Consider the following 25,663-nt stretch of genomic DNA (forward strand, 5'->3'; position numbering starts at 1 on the left):
CTCAGGCCATGCAGCGGTACCAAGGAACTGAGGGGCGGTTGACCCGCCCTGCTGCTTATACCCTCTCTTGGGAGCATGAGGGGAGCTACTGCACATGTGCAGGCCAACAGACACTACTTATTAAAATCTCCAGACTCGGGTGCACACGTACTACATGTGGAACAAGCATAAGGACCAGCACTCGAAGAAGAAATGTGTCTTTTAATAGCCATTGAAAAGATAAAAGATTGGACAGCTAGCTTCTCAAGATTTATAATCCTGTCTAAATTAGGGCAGCCTCCCTCGGTTACCCTATGTCCCTTAGCACTGCCTGTAATCTCCACAGTGCTGTGCACTACACACTAGTCCTGCCCCACCATGCCCCCTATGCCAGGCATTACAAAGAGGTCCTCGGAAGGTAGGCTTATGGCTGTCCTCCACAATGCCTTCACCAGGGAAATACCACAGCTGGAACTGTGGAACACTTTACATTGATCCAGCCCCTTTACTTGGCATAAAGGGGCCATAGCAAGGGTCAGGCTCTCACCCCTGGTCATTTTCACATGCTCTCCATTCCACCAAAGATAGCCTTGACTCTCCCCTCATTTTCTTCTGCTCTCACTTTGATGACTTCTTCTATGTTGTTCCTGTGGCTAGAACACCCTCCTGAAACCTGTTCTTCAAATACCCTCCTGCTACTGGTACAAAGACCTCTGAAAAATGTCATTTTTGCTGTTGGCATTGGCCCCAGGTACGAGTTTGCATAGCCACATGAACAACTGCCTAATTATAGCTTATTGTTTAAATGTCAACATTAACTATTTCACAGCTGATCAGTTTAGCAGACACATCCAGCTAATGAATGGTCTTATTTGTCATTGTTCACTACATGGCCAGCTATTGGGAGAGGGTGCAGAAAGGCTGCTACTTGCTGTCAGGATTTACTAGGATCAGGAAAGAGAAATTCAATTGCCTTCCTCCACTAATGTAAAGTCATCCTCTATCCCTGCTTTAAAATAAATTGGACATTATTAATTTGAAGTTTTCAAATATAATTGTTTTTAAAAGGTCAAGCATACATCGTATATAGGAAAAAATACAGGAGGCTTAGAAACATCCTGTTTCAGAAATGAAAGCTGAGATTCTCTTGTATTCACAAGATCTTCAGTAAAGATCATCCTCCCCACCCCTCCAAAAAATACTCCATGCTATTCCTTCCTCAGATCTCCCTATTGCATCCTTTCTTCCTCATTTTCATCTGTTAAGGCCTTGATCCTTGGGGCTGCTCACATGTGTCAAGTTAAGCATGTGCATAGATGTTTGCAGGATCAAGGCCATAGATTGTAAGCTCTTCTAGGCAGGAAGGGACTATTGTCATTATTGGTGCTTAACAAAAATTAATATTGACAGTGTTTGCCAGCAGCAGGTTTTCTTGTTAGCAAATGACTGATAAATTAATTTGAAATGTATGGTGGCAGCAAGTATTGTACACCAGCTTTTAGTAGAGACATAAACTGTATAGCTGTATATTTTTGACTGTATGTGAAGGAATGGATTAACCTAGCTGAGTCTGACATATAGATATATTAACTGCAGACCATGTAACTGAATGAAGACAAGTTGCTTACATTTAGATACTAATGGGCTTTTAAAAAACTATATCAATTATCATGAGGCTCGTGATACATCACAGTAATTGGCAACACTAAATTTCTTATATGAATCTTGGCTTAACTAGGGGATCTTCAATGATCTGAAACTCAAAAAAAAAAAAAAAAAAAAGAGTCCTACAAAAAGTGGAAACTAGGTTAAAATCCAAAGGATGAATATAAACAAATGACACAAGTATGTAGGGACACAATTAGAAAGGCCAAGGCACAAAATGAGATTAAACTAGCTAGAGACATAAAGGGTAACAAGAAAACATTCTACAAATACAGTAGAAGCAAGAGGAAGACCAAGGGCAGGGTAGGTCCATTACTCAATGAGTGGGGTGGACAGAAAATTTGGAAATGGCAGAAGTGCTAAATGACTTTTTTGTTTCAGTTTTCACCAAAAAGGTTAGTAGTGATTGGACTTTTAACAATGAATGCCAGTGAAAATGAGATAGGATCAGAGGCTAAAATAGGGAAAGAACAAGTTAAAAATTACTTAGACAAGTTAGATTTTTTCAGGTCACCAGGGGCTGATGAAATGCATCCTAGAATACTCAAGGACTGAGGAGATATCTGAGCCATTAGCAATTGTCTTTGAAAAGTCATGGAAGAGGGGAGAGATTCCAGAGGACTGGAAAAGGGCAAATATGGTGCCCGTCTATAAAAAGGGAAATAAAGACAACCCGGGGAATTACATACCAGTCAGCTTAATTTATCCAGAAAGATAATGGAGCAAATACAGTAATTAAGCAATCAATTTGCAAACACCAAGAAGATAATATGGTGATAAGTAACAGTCAGCATGGATTTGTCAAGAACCAATTGTATTAAACCAACCTAATAGCTTTCTTTGACAGAGTTAATAAGCTTTGGGGATGGGGTGGGGGGAGCGGTAGATGTGGTATATCTTGACTTTAGTAAGGCTTTTGATACTGTCTTGCATGACCTTCTCATAAACAAACTAAGGAAATACAACCTAGATGGAGCTACTATAAGATGGGTGCATAACTGGTTGGAAAACCATTCCCAGAGAGTAGTTATCATTGGTTCACAGTCAAGTTGGAAGGGCATATTGAGTGAGGTCCTGCAGGGATCAGTTCTGGGTCCAGTTCTGTTCAACATCTTCATCGATGATTTAGATAATGGCACAGAGAGTACACTTATAAAGTTTACGGAAGATAGCAAGCTGGGAGGGGTTGCAAGTGGTTTGGAGGATAGGATTAAAACTCAAAATGATCTGGGCAAACTGGAGAAATGGTATGAAGGAAATAGGATATAATTCAATAAGGACAAATGCAAAGTACTCCACTAAGGAAGGAACAATCAGTTTGCACACATACAAAATGGGAAATGACTGCCTAGGAAGGAGCACTGTGGAAAGGGATATGGGGGTCATAGTGGGTCACAAGCTAAATATGAATAAACAATGTAATACTGTTGCAAATAAAACAAACATCATTCTGGGATGTATTAGTAGGAGTGGTGTAAGCAAGACACAAAAAGTAATTCTTCCGCTCTACTCCACACTGGAGTATTGTGTCTAGTTCTGGGCACCACATTTCAGGAAATATGAGGACAAATTCGAGAAAGTCCAGAGACGAGCAACAAAAAATGATTAAAGGTCTAGAAAATATAACCTATGAGGGAAGATTGAAAACATTGGGATTGTTTAGTCTGGAGAAGAGAAGACTGAGAGGGGACACGATAACAGTTTTCAAGTAGTAAAAGATTGTTACAAGGAGGAGGCCTTAACCTCTGAGGATAGGACAAGAAGCAATGGGCTTAAACTGCAGCAAGGGCTGTTTAGGTTGCACATTAGGAAAAACTTCCTAACTGTCTGGGTGGTTAAGCACTGGAATAAATTGCTTAGGGAGGTTGTGGAATCTCCATCATTAGAGATTTTAGAGAGCAGGTTAGACAAACACCTGTCAGGGATGGTCTAGATAATACTTAGTCCTGCCATGAATGCAGGGGACTGGACTAGATGACCTCTTGAGGTCCCTTCCATCCTACAATTCTAAGCAGAAATTGGGCTTTTCTGGGCTTTGAATTCAGTTCAAGTCAAAATCTAGACAATGGAAACAGAATCAGAATTCACATACTTCGAAAGTTTAGGGTTATTGGGACATTGATTTGTTTTGGGTCTCTCTCTCTCTCTCTCCCCTTAAGGAAGAATGTGTTTGCTTGAAACATTGACTAATAATAGTAAAACTTATTGCTTTTTGATAGCACATATGCTCCTAAACCCTATAGAAATTTATAAGATTTCACCAGATGCCAATTTTAATTTAGAGCTTTTTCACCCAATAAAAAGAATATTACTTTAAAGCATTTGTCTCAGTTTCCTTCTCCATTTCATACTTTCCCCAGTCTCATTAAGATAATTATGTATTTTAAAATAAGTCCATAAATTCTTCATGTCCTGAGGAATTAGCTGCAAATATTCTTAAAATAATCAACTAGGAAATAAAGGTTTTTTCTACGCTAGACTCCTCATCAGAGGTTAAAAAGGCCATCTGCACTTTTTATCATGTAATTCACCCATTCTGTCTCTTTCCCCTTCAGTTTGAAAGATAAGCAGTCAGCTAGTTTGCCTGCAAATTCACAATATTCTAGTCTCAATTTTATTAACAGATTTTCCATTTGTGTCCATGAAAGAAGAACCGTAGTTTTAGTTTAGACAGTAGCTTAAAAACCTGAATGTCCTGGGAGTTTAATTAAAACACCAGCTACACAGCTGTTCCAGTAGGCTATTAGGGAACTGAAAAATATTAAGACATACTGGTCTACTAGTATCTGCAGATTCTTATAATTTATTATTTGTTAAGCAATATGCTCAAATCTATAGAAGACACAGATAAAGATATAGACCTTGTCCTGAGGAATTTACAATCTACCATCTTTATTTTATAAGCAGACTTGTGCACGTGAAACCCTATTGGGGTCCTGCACAGCCGCTGCGGTCTGACTAGGTGGATTCAGCACTGGCCATTTTAAAATCAAGATGGAATGTCTTTGCTAAAATGTCTTTGCTCCTGTTCAAACAGGAATTAATTCAGGGAAATCCTATGGCCTGTTTTATACAGGAGGTCAGTCTGGATGGTTCACAGTGGTCCCTTCTGGCCTTAGAATCTATGAATTATGGATTCAGGGACAATAAAGGACAAATATCAGTATGACGTTCCGGGGTGCAATCCAGACCAGCGAGGGGCTGTATCACCCCTGCCTTGCCACCTCGGATGCCGTACAATGTCTTGCTGCTGTTGCTCCTACCTGGGCTGCTCATCAATAGCCTTCAGGTGTGCAAGTCATACCCTGAGTGTCTGTGCGTAACTGTAACTTGCCAGACACACATGAATTACATGCTGGCTTTTACCAGCCTTGGTTATTTCTGCAGGGTGACCCCAACACAATCCCAGTCCTGGATTTCCCCCCCAAAATGCATGTTCTATACTGTCCAGCCCTCTCCTGGACAATCCAGAGGTGTTAAGTTCCTTATTCCTTTAAGGGAATAATACTCAACAGTTTACAAACCTAAATGGAGTTACCTAGACACTAACTTACACACACTGCATTAGATAAAAACAAACAAAACAATTAACGACAAAGAGACAGATTTTGAGTACAAGTAACAAGGCATAAAAGTCAGAAATGGTTACAAGAAAAATAAAGAAAATGTTTTCTAGTTCCTAAGGATTCAAAGCAAAGGATTGCTTTGAATCTAGTACCTAAGGATTCAAAGCAAAAGTTTCTCACCACACGCTTCCAGCAGTATTACTGACCAACCTTCATGTCAGGACCCCAGAGTCCAAGGCTGGTGAGAGCCAGCGTGTGATGGGCAGGATGCAGTTACACAAACACATCTGGGAGTGACCTGCATGCTGATGCCTGTTTGTGAGCAGTCCAGGTTGAAGGCTACAGCAGCAAGTCAATGCAAGTCACCCCAGGTTTTAGGGCAGGTGTGACAAACCCCTCCCACTGGTCTGGATTGCACCCCAATATTTTACAGTCAGACAAAAAGTGATACACAAGTGAAACCCAGAAGATCAAAATAACATTTTTACTGTTGTTGCTCTCTACCTATCAATCACTCTAGGTAGCATGAAGACACAATGCTGAGAGTGGCACAATGAAAAGATAGGAAACCATTAGTCATCTTCTTCGAAGAGACAAAGTAGGACCCAATGCAAAGGATTACAATGACTTCAATGGAATATTCTTCTCCCTTTACAAGCCCCCTGTGCTATGAGATCCACAAAGTTTACTAGATCCAGGGTTTATATTTTTATGGCCAGGATAATTTGTGAGAAGCTATTCTTCCTATTTTCCCCTATCATGAATATAAATATTGTACCAAAAATACAAACAAAGAGTTTGTTTATACAGCACAGTTCTATATAGATGTGTTTCTTGATGGGGAATATCATCTCTCCCCTTCTACAACCCTAAACAGGTAACCATTCTGTCTGACTTGTTAGTGAACTGAAATAATGCTGGTTTTTAGAACAACTGTTTTTATATTGTTATGAATCTAGTGGGTGTTCTAGCTAATTTTACCACCTTTTTAAAGCTTTAAAGATGAGATAAAACTGTGACTTTCATATTAACTGTGAATTTTAATATCATACCAATGTTGTTGTGATGATCTGTGCTAGCTGATAGCATCACCTAATGGTTAGTGGGTTGCATCCTCCTTAATGTGGAAGGAGGTTGGAAGGGGAGCCTAGGCCCTCCTACTCCACTAGGCTCTGGGTCAGGGCCTTGTCATGGTTAGCAAGGGTTCGGCAGCCAGCAGCACTGTACGGCTGCTCTCCCTGGGCTGCTTCCTACCACCCACACTCTATAGTCCAAGTTTTGCATGGACTCTGTGGTGAACCAATAGTAGAAAAAGGCTCTGACTGCCCTACAGTCTGTCTGGGCCCAGCAGTTGGAGTCCTCTTTTCCAGAGGAAGGCTCCTGTTAGTGCACCTTCATGGGATCTCCCAAAGCAAGTCCTTCTTCTTGCCTGGTCAGCTCCCTTCTGAGCTGCCTGGCTTCCCTTTAAGCTCCCTCCTCCGTCTGGAGCATGCTCTGCAGGTGCAGATGGGCAAGGTCATTTGGGCCCAGAGTACCTCTTTAACCCCTTCAGTTCTAGTGCATGGTTTATACATCCCATCACAGGCATTCTGATGTATGAATTACTAAAATCCAAGGGATCAGAATAAGATTCCTACCATGGTTTGAGAGTGCAACCATTTTTCAACATTGTCTATTTTGAATGCATAGCAACACCTACTAGACTTGGAAAATGTTATCCTGAAAAGTGACAATTTGAAGAGTGATAAGCAACTGAACCAGGTTATTTTCAAAATTTCACCTCTCAAGATGACATTTTCCAAGTCTGGTCTTTGCTTGTGGGCATTTTTTTTTTTTTTAAGTTTGAGCAAAAACAGTTCACACCTTGAGTTTGTCAAAGATTAACATTATAATCAAATGTGTTTGGGTTTGTTTGTTTTTTTACAACAACTCTCGTGCCTCAGTGATTGTGGATAGAAATTTGATATTTGGCATGAGGATAGTCCCCAAGTTTGGACACGTGCCCTTTGGTGTACACATTTGCCAACATGAAGAGACTAAGACAGGTGTCTTTAGTGACTGAGTGTGGAGACCCCTGACTCATTCACGACTAAGTATGCAACTTGGATGCTGTGAAATGAATGAAATGGAGTCACCCACTGAACAGTGAAGATAAAAATAAATATTGCTTAGCTGCCTGAGTCATTCCACAATCCCTCACCATGGCACTGAATAAGACAGTAGTCTTACATAACCATGTAATTAAAGACTACTGTAATGCATAAACACAATGGGGAAGAGTTAAGAGATATATTGGCAATTCCTGACTTGAATGATGCAACTGGCAGCCTTAATGTTCTTTTAATATAGTTTTTGCATTGAGTTTTGAGTGGCAATATATACTCTTACCGTTATTACATAATAAGCCAAAATCAGGTATTATTCTAACTTCGCTAGAGTTACATGAGGGATGAATTTGGCCTAGTAACATATATATGTAATAATATAATACATTGTAATAGTACAATGTAACTAGTGAAAAAGCAAAGTGAAAGCAGAACAAACAACAGGAACAAAAAACTTCTCTATTGACAGGACAAGAACAGAATCTCCCTGTAAGTGGTCTTGCCCCTTTATTTCTCTCTTCTTTATTAATACCACAATAGTAAACTATTTGCCTCAGCATTACATACAGAATATTTTGAAGGTTTTCTAATAAAATAATAATAATAAATCCACTAAAAGAAAATAGCTCAAGAAAGTAGTCCAATCCATATAAATTTTCTTTCAGAATGCCACTGAAAATATACAAGAGGAAAATGTTCAGCTTCTTCTGCTAAAACAATGAGATTTTCCCCAGGAATAACATACAAGTAGGTGACTCCTTTCTGGATTTAAGCCTCAGGCTCTGAATTTCAACCACCACACTTTCAGTTCCAGAGAACATCTTTGACTTTCCTTACTAGTATCTGAATAAACCTGCTAAATAAAGTTGCCATGATTTATTTGTCTCTTTCTTCCAGCGGCGCTAAGAACACCTTCGTTATCTTGAAATCCCAGGAATTTAACAATTATCGCTTTTGGCTGTTAATTGGGTTCAGGTTATGGTCTAATGCACTTTCTCAATCTCCATGTCAGATGTGTAGGAAAGCTCTGGTAAATCTGTTGCCAGCAAGTTATGTATAAAATGCCACAGATCACAATTTCCAACGCTCTCTGGAGTGCCAGTAAATCAATTATATAAGTTGCCAACTTTTCCCGTTCATTCTTTGATCTTTTGTGCTAATGTCAGGTCTCTAATATATTCACTACATATGTACATCTGTGTGCAGATAACAAGTACTAATTCTGATTTCTGGCTTTCATTCTGGAAATACTCAATGGGGTCGCAAAACCCCCACTGATTTCAAGGGGGTCAATTTCACCCAGTCAGTCTTCCTATATATCCATTTACTTAGAGATTTTTGTCCTTATTCAGGCAGTGCTTCTAGTGACTTCAGTAGGAGTTCTGCCGTAGTAAGATATGGTCCCAAAATTATGTATTTTTCTAATAATGAAATGGATGGAAGCAAGGAGGTAAATTATTTCTGTGGAGATACATCTTGGTTAGTCTCTAAGGTGCCACAAGTACTCCTTTTCTTTTTGCGAATACAGACTAACACGGCTGCTACTCTGAAATCTTTTAACGTAATGTCTCTCTCCTCTTAATGAGGAACAAAATAGATCTTTATTACAGTTTATGATTTAACTTATTTTAAACAGAAGATACTCTTGCAACTAGTAAAGTAGAAATAAGGTAAGATGTATATACTTTCACATGCTCCTAAACTTTTACTGTGAATACTGTGTGCTTGTTTTAAAAAAACCTGAATGATATAAAACCAACATTAGAATATGATTTTTTAATTTTAGTTTATCATGACATTTTTGATCTGTGCATGATATATTCTTCAAACTGCTGTTTAATGGAGAGAATTTTAATTCTTCCATGTGTAGTTCCATCAGGAAGCTAATAAGGCTGTGTTATGGTTTTCAATGTGAATTGTATGGTGTATAAATCAACAAAAAACATGGCCCACAGACTTTCTAGTTTGTGTGGTTTGGGTAATATAAATCAATTATATTTAAATACAACATATCTTTTCCTATTAAAATCTCTACACAAGTCATTAATGTTCATGTAGTGTTTCAACCAACCATGTGTTTTACTAATTAAGATTTAAGGGCCCAATCCATCAACCTTGATTTAATTCTCATTCACACAATTAGGCCTTGATCCAGAAAATACTTAAGCTGATGCATAATTTTACTCCTGGGGAGTTCAGTGGGACTACTTACATGCATAAAGTTGCTCACAGGCTTAAGTGTGATTGCAGCCCCACACCCAAACCTTTGGAAGCCCCACACCCAAACCTTCTTCATTGCACTTCATTTGCACTTTTTGTAAGTATAGTTTAGGTATATACTGAAGTCACATCTGTTAAAACAGAAGTAGAATTTTAAAATCATATGCTTTCAACTATCTTGATCTCTCTAGAAATGTTTAAAGAGTATTTTAATTAAAACACAGTAAAATCCTGAATGAAATATACATGTATACAGTGTTATAGTCATGTTGGTCCCAGGTTATTAGAGAGACAAGGTAGATGAGGTAATACCTTTGACTGGATCAATTACATGCTTCTTACATGCTTCCCAAGATATATAAACAAGGGAACCCAGGCAGATCCATCATATCTGGCCATGGCACCCTTATTGGGACTCACGGAAACCTTCCTCAAACCACTTGCCACACAAAGGGCCAGCTTTCTCCGGGACACAACCAACTTCCTTCACAAACTAACAACCACCCTTGCCACCATGGATGTCACTTCCCTATACACCAACATCCCTCACAATGACAGGATAGCTGCCAGCCTCAAATATTTACAAGACAATGGACAAACCTCAGATATCCACTCCAAACACATTGGCAAACTCATCCATTTTATCCTTACTCACAATAATTTTACATTCAACAACACGCACTTTGTCCAAACTATGGGTACTAGGATGGCTCCCCAATATGCCAATCTCTTCATGGGCCACCTTGAAGAAGGATTGCTGGACAAATGGATCACAAAACTAATGATATACCTGAGATATATAGATGATATTTTCATCCTCTAGACAGAGGACTTAAACTCCCTCATAGATTTCCATGACAACTTCAACAACCATCCAAAACTCTCTCTGGAACACTCCCACACTAGCATCAGCTTCCTGAACACCATGATCAGCTTCAACAATGGAACCTTACAGACAAGAAATCCATGGATCACTACACCTACATTCATAGATTCAGTAACTACCCTGGATCACCAAGTCAGTTATCTACAGCCAGGCACTCAGATATGCTAAAATGTAGAGCCCTGCGAATCCACGAATATCCGTGGACCATTTTTTCCGACAGTGGATCGGATGCAGATACAACTGTGCAGGGCTCTACTCAATAGCTGTGCCTGGCCCGCGGCATCTGGCTCGGGCAGCCCTGGGGGCGCAGCACACTCAGGGCTGGCAGCAGCAGCCAGTGGTTGGGGCTGGGCAGCAGGTCGGAGCTTGGGCTGTCCAGCTTCCTGTCCAGCAGCTCGGGCCCCTCGGACAGCACCAGTGTCCCCACCATGGCCTGGCCCGGCAGCACTGGCCACACTCCTGGGCCCAGCCTACCAGGTCATGGGTAGCAGGGCCTGCCCCTGGACATGGTGACTGGAGAGGGCGGGGCCCCGGCCTCCAACCTCTCTTCCCCACTGTGATGCAACATGCACTGCTGCCGCCATGTGCCATTGCTCGTGAGCCCCTGGGAACAGCACACAATGCTATGCCCCTTCCCCCCCCCAGCCTCCCTCTCCACACTGCCTCTTCTCCTCGAGACCCCACCCCTTACCTCCACCTCCCACCCCCGCACTGCCTCTTCCTTGCAAGACCCCCCTCCCCCCGCACTCACTCCCTTCCTCCTCCTGTTGCTAGCCCTTGTGAGATGGCTTGCTGCTGTGGGTGTGGATACACCTTTTTGCATCTGCACAGGGCTCTACTAATACGCTCCAAGGAGAAAGTTGGGGATACACACCCATACCACACTCAAAACCACCTTCACCAAGTAAGGACACTCCACCAGAGAAGTAGATTGCATCATGAAATGGGTTGCCCAAATACCCCAAGAGAACCTGCTTCAATACAGAAATAAAACCCCCTCTGACCTACCACCCCATACTGGAACAATTATATCAAACAAATACAACCCATACTTCATGGGGATCCCATCCGGAAAGAAATCTTTCCTGAACCCCGTCTTCTGGCCTTCAAAAAAAAAAAAAAGAGATAAAACCCAACCTCTCCAAGCTGGTCATCAGAAGCAAGTTCCCCACAGAACAGGACATGCCATCTCAAAGTGGCACCAGACCTTGACAGAACAACAGATGCAAAACCTGCAGACATATCTCCACTGTTACAATGTTCAACACCCCCCACAACACACCTTTCAAGATCCCTGGGTCCTACACATCCCTATGAGAACATTTGATGCACCTCATCCGGTGCACTAAATTCCCGCAATAATAAGTATTTGGGTGAAATGAAACAATCACCACACTCTCAAACAGGAAAATGACAAGACAAAAACACCACATCACCTGTGAGTGAACACGTTTCACAAAGCAATCACTATGCCTGATCTATCAGTCCTCATCCTCAAAGGAAACCTGCACACCACTTTCAAAAGACGAACCTGGGAGCTTAAATTCATAACTTTGCCTGACACTAGAAAGCATGGACTGAATAGAGACACTAGATTAATGTTTTATTATAACAATCTATAATCCACTAACAACCTCCACCCCAGCTGCCTTTTGTCCCTATGACTGGAGGGGTGTTAACAGACCATTTCACCTTGAATGGTCCCTTGAAGGGTGTGTTACCTAATTGGGCTAAATAATCTGTTCCACTTGGTATTTAGCTGTGATACTCTGAGTTCATTTCCCTGACCTGAAGAAGAGCTCTGTGTAGGTCAAAAGCTTGTCTCTCTCTCTCACCAGCAGAAATTGGTCCAATAAAAGATTTACCTCACCCACCTTTTCTCTCTACTGATTCACAAGAAGTTAAAAATTATGTTCACAGCATAGAAACAGAGAAATTAGATTAAAATATAAAATACCCTCTCTGGAAGGTTGCAGTCTAAAACTTCTTTATTTCTTAAAATCCAGAACTTGAACACACAAGAACCGAGAGACAGAGAAAAAACAGGCTGCTCCCTAAAAGGAACAACTCACTCCATCTTGCTGTTGGCTGGCTCTTTGCGGGGCAGACTGAATGACTGCTCCTAAACCCAGATTGCATGCTTCCCGACAGAGACCTGCAAACGGGGCCAGGAAACACCTGGAAATTTGAAGTGATAGCCTACGATTTTAACAGTTTTCAGTACACCACAAAAAAGGTGCTGCTAGACCCAATTTGGCAAAAAGAAAAAAAAAGACTTTGTAAAAATAAAATTTACAGAAGCTGACACCAATAGAACTTTCCATTATTCTTTAAAATCAGTTAAATGTTTGAAAAAAGAATTCTTCCTTGCAATGTTTCCAAAACCAAAATACCACAGAAGAGTGCTAATGCATAAGAAGTAAAGTTACTCAAACAAAATTAAACTATTCCATTTTCATTGTTCCAACTCAATCACATGTAAAAAGCAAAGGCCAGCAGTAAAAAGTACATTAAAAATGCTTTGAGTTTTAACCATTTCAGGTGTTACTAGCTGTTCAACCTCAAAGGTTAATCTATTTCTCAAACTTATGGATTTTCCATAAAATACTACATTCAAAATTTTGAAAACAACAAGTGCATTACAACTGCGCAAACTTGACTGTACATTGACATTGCTCCCTATGTATGTGAAACTCATTTTGTCAGGGGTGGGAATGAAGGGCTAGCAGGTGGATTCCCATGGAAATGTGCCTCTCACAACTGACCACCAAATTAGTCCTCTCCTGTTTGAGGGAGTGATGAAAATGCCCTGATAGATAGATATCCTTATGAGTTAATGCTCTGCCTCATCTGGAGAATTAGGTCTTGCTCAGTCATAGCCTTGCTCTACATAAATATTTTTCAAATTTCAAGAATGCCATGACTGTACATCTCTACTCATGAGTGGCTTGTAAAAACTTGGGAAAGCAAAGTCCTCTTTATGGGTCTGATCCTGCACCATTATAGTCAATTAGAGCCTTGCCATTGATTTCAGTGGAGACAGAATCAGGCCCTGTGTAAGGGTTGATATTTCTCAGCATATCTAGATCAAGAATCTTGTAAAATAATCTACCCCAAACTTTCATGTATAATAAACTTAAAAGTAACTGAAATGAATGCACCATTTAGTTATCTATTTTAGGACCACATGGGTTGCTGCCCTTCTCTGCCCTCTACCTCTGCCCATACCCCAATACATTGTCTACTGTAATTGCTTACTTATTGTGTTGACAAACTGCACTCCTTCACCCACAACTTCTCCCTTCACAAACACACTTACCTTACCGGCAATTCTCACAACTTCCGCACACTTTTATGTGTGTGTGAGATGGGGGTGGTGGTGGGGGAAGAACTGGATTTGATTATCAAGGCAAATCCTAAAAGGGACATAGCCTCCTTGCAGATCAAGTACCACCCAGACTGATCTCTAGCTAGGTACTTAAGACAATCTGGTTGCATATTCAGTTTATGTCCAGCATTGGTGATCTTATTGCAAGACCATATGACCACCAAGACCTTTGATTGCCAACCATGTAGCAGCATTCCTTGGTAAAATGCTTCAAAATGCACTGGTCTTCCATTCTAACAATATATCCTTACCTAGAGAGCTGCTGAAACTGCACCTGTGCTGATGGAGGTTGTTGCTGGGTTCAGTTACAAATATCCTCATTGTGATCTCAACCTGCCACTCAATATGTAGCAGCTGACAACGGGGAGGATCAAAAATATCAATCCGCTGCTCTTCAGCCTTCCTCAACACTCCCTTTTCACTTCTGTTCAATAGGAGTTGTGTGCCCATGGTTCTACAGACCCACAGCTTCACAGAAAGCTTGATGTCACCATGTCCCCAGAGAACGCTGAAGAGCCTAAAACCTGGCAGCCGCTCTATGAGTTAGTCCTCTGCGCCAAGACATCCAGGCACTAAACTGACATTTTTCCACCCCAAGGGCTAAGTAAAGATTATAAACTGAACTTTAGCCATTTCATACATATTCTTAAGGGGTCTATTGTGTGATTTTGAAGCAGCAACTGAAATCCTCCACCCTGAACTGTGGAGTAGAAGCAGATGGCTTCACTGGAGACTGCTCCAGCACAGCACTTAAGTATATGCTCAACTCTACCCATCAACTATAACGGTACTTTAATGCATATTTAAAGTTAAGCTCATTTGTAAGAGCTTTGCTGAATAAGGATGAACTTACAACCTTAAAGTTAAGCAAAGGGGTGACAAAACCCATAACTTTTTAGAAACCACCCCCAGGCCAGTGATTTTATCATAGTCATGACTATGAAGAACCCCACGACTCTAACTGCAAACACAGACACATGTGGAAAACCTCAATGTACACAGCATAACTAAACATACATTTATTATAGTGAGGGGTCCAAGCCTAGTACTTTATTCATATGGCTCAGAGGCTATTTTTCTAGATCAGAGTAATTAAGATCCACAAATAATTTACAGGGAATTCCAAGTGACCCCCATTAAATGTGTAAGAAGCCAAGTGAACAAACTTAAATGACAAGGCAATACTTTAATTATTGTTCTTGTCTTCCAAATGCTGCTTTGTTTTCAGCCACGTAAATCAGTCCATTTGATATCAGTTTGTATAGTATTTTGCACTCATGCATACAAAAGTTCAAATAAATTCATTCATCCTTGCTCATGAAAGTAAAACAATATTCTAGTTCCAGTACCTATGTGCATTACTATAACATGGCAGGGATTTTATGCATGTATGTGCACCTCTGTGACTTTATTCCAGTGACTCAGGGACACACAGCCATGTGTTCTCTTCTCTCTCTAATGATTGTGTAGCAAAAAGGTTTGACTGGCATGAGTTTAGGATGGTTGCTTATGCAGGTGAACTCAAACATCTGCCTAAAAAGCTTTATACCACAACTTCTTCTGTTCTGTATATACTACGTATATATTACAGAAGAGACATTTTAGAAAGTTTTATTGAGACTATTTCTTCCCACTGCATGTAAAGCCACATGCTTTAGTTAATACAGTTCTGATCCAGCAAAGCACTTCAGCGTGTGTTTATCTTTAAGCATGGGAGTTGTCCCATTGATGTTAATTGAACTATTCACATACTTAAAATTAAGCACTTGCTTAAGTGTTTTGTTGGATGGGAGCCTATAAATCCTACTGTACAGAGCTCAGGGAAAGTATATAAACAGGGTGACAATGTACTTGGCCTATCAAAAAGGCTTTGTCAAAGTTCTTTAGAAGTGGCTATTAAGGAAGCTAAATGGTTGTGGGTGAGAGAAATTTTTGCCATGGATTAGAAACAAAATCCATGGAGAAGGAACAAATGGTTAGTTCATCATGGCAATCATTTTAAAAGGGGTGTCCCCCAGTTCTGCATGATTAGCACTGGTGTTATTCAATGTTTATTACTGGTCTGGAAAAGGGGGTGAGTAGTAAGGTGGAAAATTTTGCAAAGGACAAAAAATATGTTAGTTAAGACTGAAGAACCCTGTGAGGAACTTCAGGGAATGTAACAAAGCCAGGTGAATAGACACAGTATCCAGGACTGATAAATACAAGGTAATACACACTCGAAATAATAATTTGAATGACATCCTCCTTATTCCATTCTAAACTATCTAACAATGCAGGGGAAAGCGTTGGGTGCCACTGTGGATGAGTCAATGAAAAAAAAAAAAACTTTCATTCAAGGTGCTGTGGCAATCCAAAAAAATCAAGTGAAATGTTAGGCTGCATTAGGAGCAGGATGGGAAATGACATGACAGTGAAAATGTTCTACTGTCATTATGTAAATTAATGATACGTCTTCACCTGGAATACTGTTTTCAGTTCTGGTCACTGCATCTGAAAAAAGGGTAGATCAGAAATACAGAGAGTTCAGAGACAAGTGATAAAAATAATTAGAGGAATGCAAAAATTTCCCTATGAAGAGAGACTGAAAAGACTGAGGCTGTTTAATTAAGAAAGGAAACAAGAGGGGATACATTAGAGGTATGTGAAGCGAGGCTGGAAACTGGGTGTACTACACCGTAGGCCACCTGACCTGCCGAGGACTTTATTACATTTGGTGGAGAATGTGGGCACAATAGTATCACAGGCCTGACAGCAGGCCAGAGGAAGAGAGAGAGAGAAAAAAAGAAAACACAAAAAAAACACCCACCCAGATATGGATTTTGAGAAACTGCTGAAGTGGGATAACCTTGAGAACCAGCAGCAGCAACAGCAGAGTCAACTGCTCCAGCAGCTCACTGCCCAGCAGCAGCAGATTACGGAAACGGTAGTGCAGCAGCAGCGGTTCATCCAGCAGATGGTGTTGATCTTACAGCCATCTTGGGTGGCAGTAAGTCTAATCAAGGGAGGAGGAAATGCCAACTCGATACCATCAATCCAGATCAATCTGACAAAAATAGGCCCTGCAGATGACACAGAAGAGTTCCTCGTCACATTCAAGAGAGTGGCCACAGTGACCTGATGGGTGGCTCAGTTTTTATTGGGCCTATTGACCCCCTACTTAACAGAGCTGACCCAGGTGGTGTACGGGGGCCATGATGTGCCGGTGGCACAGGACTACACTCATGTCAAGATGATCATCCTAGATGCCCTTAACATCTCCCCTGAAACCTACCTGCAGAGGTTTGCCCGTGAGAAATACCCATGCAGAACATGGCCCGGGACTGTTGCCCAGAATCTGAAGGAGCACTGTTGGTGTTAGCTCCAGCCCGAGAGCTACACAGGGGTTCGTGACAGAAAAAGATCAGGGAGCAGTTCTCACCAGTTCTCCCCACAGGAGGGCATGAGGGGATGGTAAGACACCAACCAGAAACCTTGGCAGAGGCTGTTGCTTTGGTAGAGAATTGCCAGATGTCCCTCGAGCTTGAGGCAGAAACAAAGAGTCAGCTCTGCGCCAACCCAGTCCCGCATACCCCTGTCATAAATATAAAGGGAAGGGTAAACACTTTTAAATCCCTCCTGGCCAGAGGAAAAACCCTTTCACCTGTAAAGGGTTAAGAAGCTAAGATAACCTCGCTGGCACCTGACCAAAATGACCAATGAGGAGACAAGATACTTTCAAAGCTGGAGGGGGCAGAAACCAAGGGTCTTCTCTGTCTGTCTGATGCTTTTGCCGGGACCAGAGCAGGAATGCAGGTCAGAACTCCTGTGAAAAGTTAGTAAGCAATCTAGTTAGATATGCATTAGATTCTGTTTTGTGGACGGGTCATTAAAGTAAAACTATTTCCCCATGTTTATTCCCCCCACCACCACCACCACTGTTCCTCAGACGTTCTTGTCAACTGCTGGAAATGGCCCACCTTGATTATCACTACAAAAGGTCCCCCCACCCCCCGCTCTCCAGCTGGTAATAGCTCACCTTAAGTGATCACACTCGTTACAGTGTGTATGGCAACACCCATTGTTTCATGTTCTCTATGTATATAAATCTCCCCACTGTATTTTCCACTGAATGCATCTGATGAAGTGAGCTGTAGCTCATGAAAGCTTATTCTCAAATACATTTGTTAGTCTCTAAGGTGCCACAAGTACTCCTTTTCTTTTTGCGAATACAGACTAACACAGCTGATATTCTGAAACCTTTTTTGTTTAAATGGCTGATAAAATAAGTTGTGGTGAATGGAATGTAGATTCCTGTTTGTGTCTTTTTGTAACTTAAGGTTTTGCCTAGAGGGATTCTCTATGTTTTGAATCTGATTACTCTGTAAGGTATTTCCCTTCCTGATTTTACAGAGGTTTTTCTTTTGCTTTTTTTCTTTAATTAAAATTCTCTTTTAAGAACCTGATTGCTTTTTCATTGTTCTTAAGATCCAAGGGTTTGGATTTGTGTTCACCTATGCAAATTGGTGAGGATTTTTATCCAGGAAAGGGGGTGTAGTGCTTGGGGGGATATTTAGGGGGGAGGGGGAGAAAGACGTTTCCAAGCAGGCACTTCCCCTGTTATTTTTGTTAGACACTTTGGTGGTGGCAGCATAAGGTCCAACATAAGGTCCAAGGACAAAAGGTAAAACAGTTTGTATCTTGGGGAAGTTTTAACCTAAGCTGGTAAAAATAAGCTTAGGGAGTCTGTCATGCAGGTCCCCACATCTGTACCCTAGAGTTCAGAGTGGGGAAGGAACCTTGACAACTCCCAATACCCAAACCAAGACAAGGATATCTAAGGGAACTTGGACGCCCAACCTGAGTGGAGGGGGTACAAAGGCCAACAGAGGAGCCCAGAAGCCTGCCTCAGCTAGCCAAGAGGGATTTGTGGCTGAGTGGCTGCATCCAATGGGCCCATCCCACTTGGTAGATTCAACAGTGGAGAACTGTGTTGCAGATGGACAGCAAAGTTATTTCCAATGGGACTGCCCTTTGTACTGTAGTTACAGTCAGGCCTGGACAGCTGATAACAGGGCTCAGAAGAGGGGCCCAGGGAAAATGTTAGTCCCCATTTGGGATTATTGTGCTTCATGTCCTGAGTGCTAGTGGATAGAACAAAAAAAACCTCAAGAGTCCCCCTGGTACCACTACCCCTTGAAAGGATAGGCATAGACCAGGTGGGTCCATTACAGACCCAGACAGAGGGAAACAAATTTATTCTGGTAATCTTGGACTATGTCACCAAATATCCCAAGGCTATTACCAGCAGGACAGTGGGGTGGGAGGAGGTATTGTTTCATGGTCTCTGTGTGTATATAATGTCTTCTGCAGTTTCCACGGTATGCATCTGATGAAGTGAGCTGTAGCTCACGAAAGCTCATGCTCAAATAAATTGGTTAGTCTCTAAGGTGCCACAAGTACTCCTTTTCTTTTTGCGAATACAGACTAACAACGGCTGTTACTCTGAAACCAGTCAGCAAGAGTGGCTGTTGTCATTAGTGAACTCATAAAATTATTTGCCCAGGTGGGGGTCCCCAAAAATAACACTAACCGATCAAGGGACAAACTTCACCTCACGACTGATGAAGGAGCTATGTGACCTACTGATGGTGAAGTGCTTGAGGACATCACTATACCATCCCCACACTGATGAACTGGTTGAATGGTTTAACAAAATATTGAAAGCATATTTTTGGGAAATTGGCAAAATTTAAATTTGGCAAATTGAGGAAGTTTGTGACCACTCTTCTTCGACACTGGGACCATATGCTCTCCCCTCTCCTGTTCAGAAACTGTGAGATGCTCCAGCCATCCACGGGTTTCTCCTTGTTCAAATTATTATATGCAAGGGGAATTCTGAATCTTCTCGGAGATGTGGGAAGAGCAAGACTCCAGAATAACCACTGGGGTGTGGTACATTTACAGCTGAGAGAAAAACTGAAGTTTCTGGCGGAGTTCATGAGGGAAAATCCACAAAAGGCACAATGCAACCAGGAGCAGACCTATAACAAAGGGGCCCAACTATGCACATTCCACCCCAGAAATCAAGTGTTACTTCTGCTGCCAACATTGGAATCCTAGTTACTGGCCTGCTGGCAATGCCCCTTTGAGGTAGTGAAATGGGGGGTGGGGGTGGGGTCAGTTATGAGATCCGGCAACTTGGAAAAAGAAAGTTAACCCAGGTGCATCACATCAACCTTTTAAAGGCCTGGAAGGAATAAGAAGGCCTCCTCATCACCATATTACTTCTCAATCCTGAACTTGGCCCTCAGGCCCCTGCACCCCAAGACCTTTCCCCAGTACCTTTAGAGAAGGATTTATGGCCCAACCAAGAGCAACAGGTACACTTAGGATGACCAGATGTCCTGATTTTATAAGAACAGTCCCGATTTTGGGGGCTTTTTCTTATATAGGCATCTATTGCCCCTCACCCCCTGTCCCACTTTTACACACTTGCTATCTGGTCACCCTAGGTACACCAGCTGGTTGAATCATTCCCTGAAATGTTTTTGGTGGTACCCAGGCAGACATACTTGATGTTCCATCATATCAGGACATTGAACTCAGGTTGAAGATATGTGAGACCCTATGGCCGCTCCCAAGGAGGATCTGGGAGACAGTTCAACAGGACCTCCAGGCCATATTAGAAGTAGGAGTTTTTGAAGAATCACATAGCAAGTGGAGAAACCCCATTGTGCTTGTGCCCAAATGTAACAGGTTGGCAGGATTCTGTAGTGATTTCCATAAAGTGAATGCAATTTCAAAATTCGATGTCTACTCCATGCCAAGAGTTGATGAGCTGTTGGGAAGACTGGGAGCTGCTAAATATACATCCATCCTTGTCTTAAAAAGTATATTGGCAGATCCCCTTGACACCTGAGTTTGAAGAAAAAACCCCACCTCCTTCACTCTGTTGCGACTTTATCATTTTAAAACCATGCTCTTCAGGCTCTATGGGGTTGCTGTCACCTTTCACTAGTTGGACAGAATGCTATGACTGCACAAGTCATATACAGCTGCCTACATTACGATATCATCATCATCTACATTGAGGGTTGAGGCAAGCATATGAAGCTTATTACTGCAGTATTAAAAGCTCTTAAGGAGGCAGGGTTGATGGCCAACCCAATCAAGTGTTGACTGGCCATCCAGGAAGTCACCTACCTAGAGTATACAGTGGTGGGGACCCAGCTGTGATGCCTGGTGGACAAAGTCCAATCCCTACCATACTGCCTCATCCCCTGCACAAAGAAGCAAGTTTACCATTTCTTGGAATTGAATCCAAACTTTTCATTGGATGGAGGGAACACTTAATCACCCTCCAACACTGTGACCCGAGGTCTGAAGGGGAAGGTGTGTGATGGGATATACAAACCTCACACAGTGCCTGAAGGGGTTAAAGGACAATACTGGGCCTAGGTAGCCCCACCACTCCAGACCTGCAGAGCATGCTCCAACTGGAGAGGAAACTTTAAAAGGGAGCAATTCAGCCAAGAAGTGGGAGGAAGACAGACCTACCCTGAGGGATCCTGAACAAGGGTGCCAAAGAAGCCTCACTGTGATGAAGAAGACTGTCTGTGAATCTGTCTGGGGATGAAGGATTAGTTGTCTTTTTTGAGGGGGGGAGGGGAGGGTTCTCTCATATTGGACTTCCAGTGATGTAGGGAGACTGATGGTATGAAGTGACCCAGGGAGGCAACTCTGAGGGCACTCCAGGGTGCTGGACACTGTTGGCTCTCATAGGGCCCTGGGTCTGAGCTTGGTGCTCCACTCACTAGGCAAACTTGGCCTTCTGAGGACTCTATTCCAGGGACATTCAATGAAACAAAGGCAGAAAATTTTAAAAATGATGAAACACTTTCATGCTGCACACAATTATCCTGTGGAACTCATTGTCAACAAAGCCAAGAGCTTAGCAGGATTCAAAAACAGATAGGGCATTTCTATGGAAAATTAGAACATTCACAGTGGCATCAGACAGGATAAAACTTCTTCTGAAAGGATATAAACCCAAACATTATAGGGCATAAGCTAACATCTCTAGGAGCAGATTCTTCCACAGTTGTCCTTGTCAATATTTCTTACACCTTCCTCTGAAGTATCTGGTACTGGTCACTGCTAGAGACAATATACCTGATTAAATGTCCCTGGGCTGACACAATATGGCAATTCCTATGTGAAACCTGGAAAATAATCTAAAAATTTCATAATTGAAAAATCAGATCTCTGTCCCTGTTGAAGTTAGAAGAGAATGAGGAGGTGCTTCATAGCATCCCAATGGCATAAAGCACCTGTTCCTATTCCAGCAGGGCCATGAGTTATTGGGACTTTAAATTCTGACATGTACCTGTACTAAAAACCTGTCACTGCTGCAGGACTGACTCTTGCCCACGTTTTGCTTCAGGCCAGAGTAATTTTGAGGGAAAATTCCACAACTGGGGAGAATAGGAGGGAACATTTCTTTGGCAGGTTGATTTAAACAAAAATAATATTAGGAGTTGTCTGTAGCTAGTCAAGTGTTTGGAAAGTTAAAATAAGTCCCAGGAGGGATGGACTGGTAGGTAGAGAGCTGGTGAGACAGTACATGATGAATTAATTTATCATCTGACTCCACAATTTATCACATGGTTATCACCTTCGTATAAACGATGTGCGTACACGTAGAACATTACAGCTGTTACTTATGTTACCCAACATAGGTCTGTCACTTAAAGAAGTGTTCTGAGCAAAGAACCCGTACCCTAGTGAATTTCCAGTCAGGTGTGACTCATTTCATAACACATTTTATCAAACTAATTTTTTCCAAAAACAGAAGAAAAAAAAGCAGCAAGGCCCTAGGAGATTACCCAAAAGGAGAGAAAGAAAGAGAATAAAAAAGCCTGGTCTTATTGACCTAGTTCCTCCTACATACATTTCCCACAAACTGTCAACCTCCCACAGGAATCCACCCACATTACACATCACAGCACAATGCTCAACAAAGGCATCTCAGCCCATGATGTTTCAGGCAGCCGTTCAAATTGTCTTCAGTGTATCTAGGTTCACCAGCTCTGTAATTAGGTGTTAAGCTGAGGCAACCCAAGAATTGATGCGGGAAGATCCTTTTTTGTATTTAGGACTGTATGATCCATACCAGGATGTGAATACAAAAATCTGTTTAACACATAAAATGATATATTCTCTTTTTCCATAAAGCAGTTAAGTATATGCTTAAATCCATCCCTATTCAGGGCAGCACTTTAAGTTCCATGGGACTTTAGTACATGCTTAACTGCTGTCCTGAATAGGGAGGCTTTCTTGGATGGAGGCCTAAAATCAGCCAGGCTTCAATTAAAATAATATATGATCTACTCTGTTTGGTTTTCCCTGACATCATCAGGCTTCAAATCTGAGCTGGTGAAATGATATTTATACGTTATCTCCATAACCAAAGCAGAGTGTAGGTAACTTAGTAAATATTAACCTCATGTATACTATTTTCTTTTGTACATAGTGGAATATATCAGGATTGCAGGCTTCTTCGGCACGTGCCTAACTTTATGCACATGGGTAGTGCCATGATCCAATAATTAAAATAAAATCTCAGAGAGCATTCAGTCTGTAGCATAAGACTCTAGAAGGAAAGAAAGAGCAAATCATTCTATGGGATCTGAAGGATTTTGATGGAGGAAAGGAAAATACAGGGAGGTGAAGGTAGGTTTAAGTAGGACTAGGTGAAACAAACAGCTGATTTTATGGAAGACTTCCTAATAGGGTTACAAGTACTTTGCTAGCTAATTAATTTGTGTTTTCTTGTGTGTGTTGAGAGTGAATTGCCTCTGATTTTTCCTGTAGCTTTTCCAAAAGTTTATACAGAATCTGGGAAAATGTTACCTAGAATTGGGCACTAGCTTCTCAGATTTCTAGTTGTCTTATTTCATCACCTATCCCATGTACCATATTGATCTAACACACATATGCCGCCACTTTAACCACACACATATATTGCCTGCAAGATAAACTGATGTGCAGTATTATCCCGTAGTCACACATTTCAGAACCAAACCTAGCTCAGATCCACTATAAGCAAAACAACTCACCTCTCCAGCCTCCAGAGTATTAGTGGCAGTAATACTCCACAGCACTTCCTTATATGTTACCTCCTTATATGTCTCAAGTACCACACTGTAAAAATACTTGACTGAACAGTGTGAGTATCCTAATAATACCCAAAACAATGCTCCAGGACAGCTATGCCACTTATATTCACCTGTATCCATGAGTGCATTATAGGTATCATGACTGAAGTGGAGATACAGAATCATAATTAAGGCTGTTTGTGGTATCAACATTTCCAGGTGATCATTTTGTTTTTCAAAATTTAGCTTTAACTCACGATTTGTCTTTCAAAGATAAAGATAATTACAGCATTCTTTCTACTGGTTATTTTTCCTGAAGTAACTGATCAAGTCTTAATGCAGAATTATAAATATAAGCCCTTTTTTCCTAGAAATAGGCAGAATGGCACTGAGGAGCAGCCTAGTGCTCAATGGGCTTATGCATCTAAAATCAGGGGTGCTGGAACAATGTTTATAGTGTGGGTGCTGATGATGGAAACCATATATTTGGTGTTTATTATTACTACTTGAAGCCAGGAGGTGAGGCAGCACCCCTAGCACCCCTAGTTCCAGCACCGCTGTCTAAAATAGTACATTGTGTAATTTTTCCATTTGATCTTTATTGTGATGACCTTATACAAAACCACAAAGCATCAGGAAATGTACTACATTTTCTATTCAGTGGTTTTCAAGTGACACTTATTCACTGGTTCCATGCAACACTCCTTAAGACTATTTTCAGGCGCATTACTAAATTTCTCATTCCCTGGAAAGGCAGGGGGAGGGGGGAGGGAGGGCAATGGGAGGAGGAGAAGAGAAGTCTTAGTTCATTTAAGTAACTTACATTGTTCAACATTTATACTAGTGACAAGCATATCTCTGTGAGCTTCTCAGTTTTGATTTACTTACTTTTATGCTGATACATCATGTAAACCCATCTGGGAGGCTGGAATAGCCATAAAAAATAAAAATAAAAAAAGGCTGATTCCTGGTTTTCTGAGACTTTTGGTCATGGATGTATATGTGTGTGTGTGTGGGGGGGGGGGTAAAGTGACAACATGTCATTGACCTGATCAGGGTGGTCCCCATTCCTCTCAACTTTGAAAGCTGCCAGTGTGTGACACAAGACATCAAAATGTGTGACAAATGCATGAAGTATGGAGCACCTGTTTTGTTGCATGTTGCACCATCAGCAACAGACAGTGGTGATTCCTCCCCCCCCCCGCCCCCACTATACAACCACTTTTAAAGAATGCTTTCACACTTGTGAAGTGGTCAGACCAGTTTTAAAGATGGGGAGGGTTTGTGGGATTCCTGTCCTGCCTTGGGACTGTTCTTTGGGGCTGGGGAGAAGAGTATAAAGAAGAGGGTCCCAGCACTGACTGCTTGTGGGTTGTCATGGTGATTTGGGGAAGGAAAAGTAATCTTTGCCCAGGCTGCCCCTAATTCAGGCTCCCCACCCCCATGACATAGTTAGTGCAAGGATCCTTAAACCAGGGCCGGATTAAGGTTATGAGAGGGAAGGGCCTAAGTATGAATTACATATTGCAAAAAACGTTATGAAGTCAAACATTTATCTACATACATATTTACATATTAATTTATGTAAAACTAACAAGTTTGTTCTACTCTCACTACACTCAATTCTTCAACCAGATACTTCTGAGTCAGAGGTAGCACGAGGACATGCTATGCTGGCCTTCTTTTAAGCCTCCTTTCTCCTAGGTAGTGGAGTG

This window comes from Lepidochelys olivacea (assembly GCF_965140295.1).
Source record: "Lepidochelys olivacea isolate rLepOli2 genome assembly, chromosome: 1".
Classification (NCBI taxonomy): domain Eukaryota; kingdom Metazoa; phylum Chordata; order Testudines; family Cheloniidae; genus Lepidochelys; species Lepidochelys olivacea.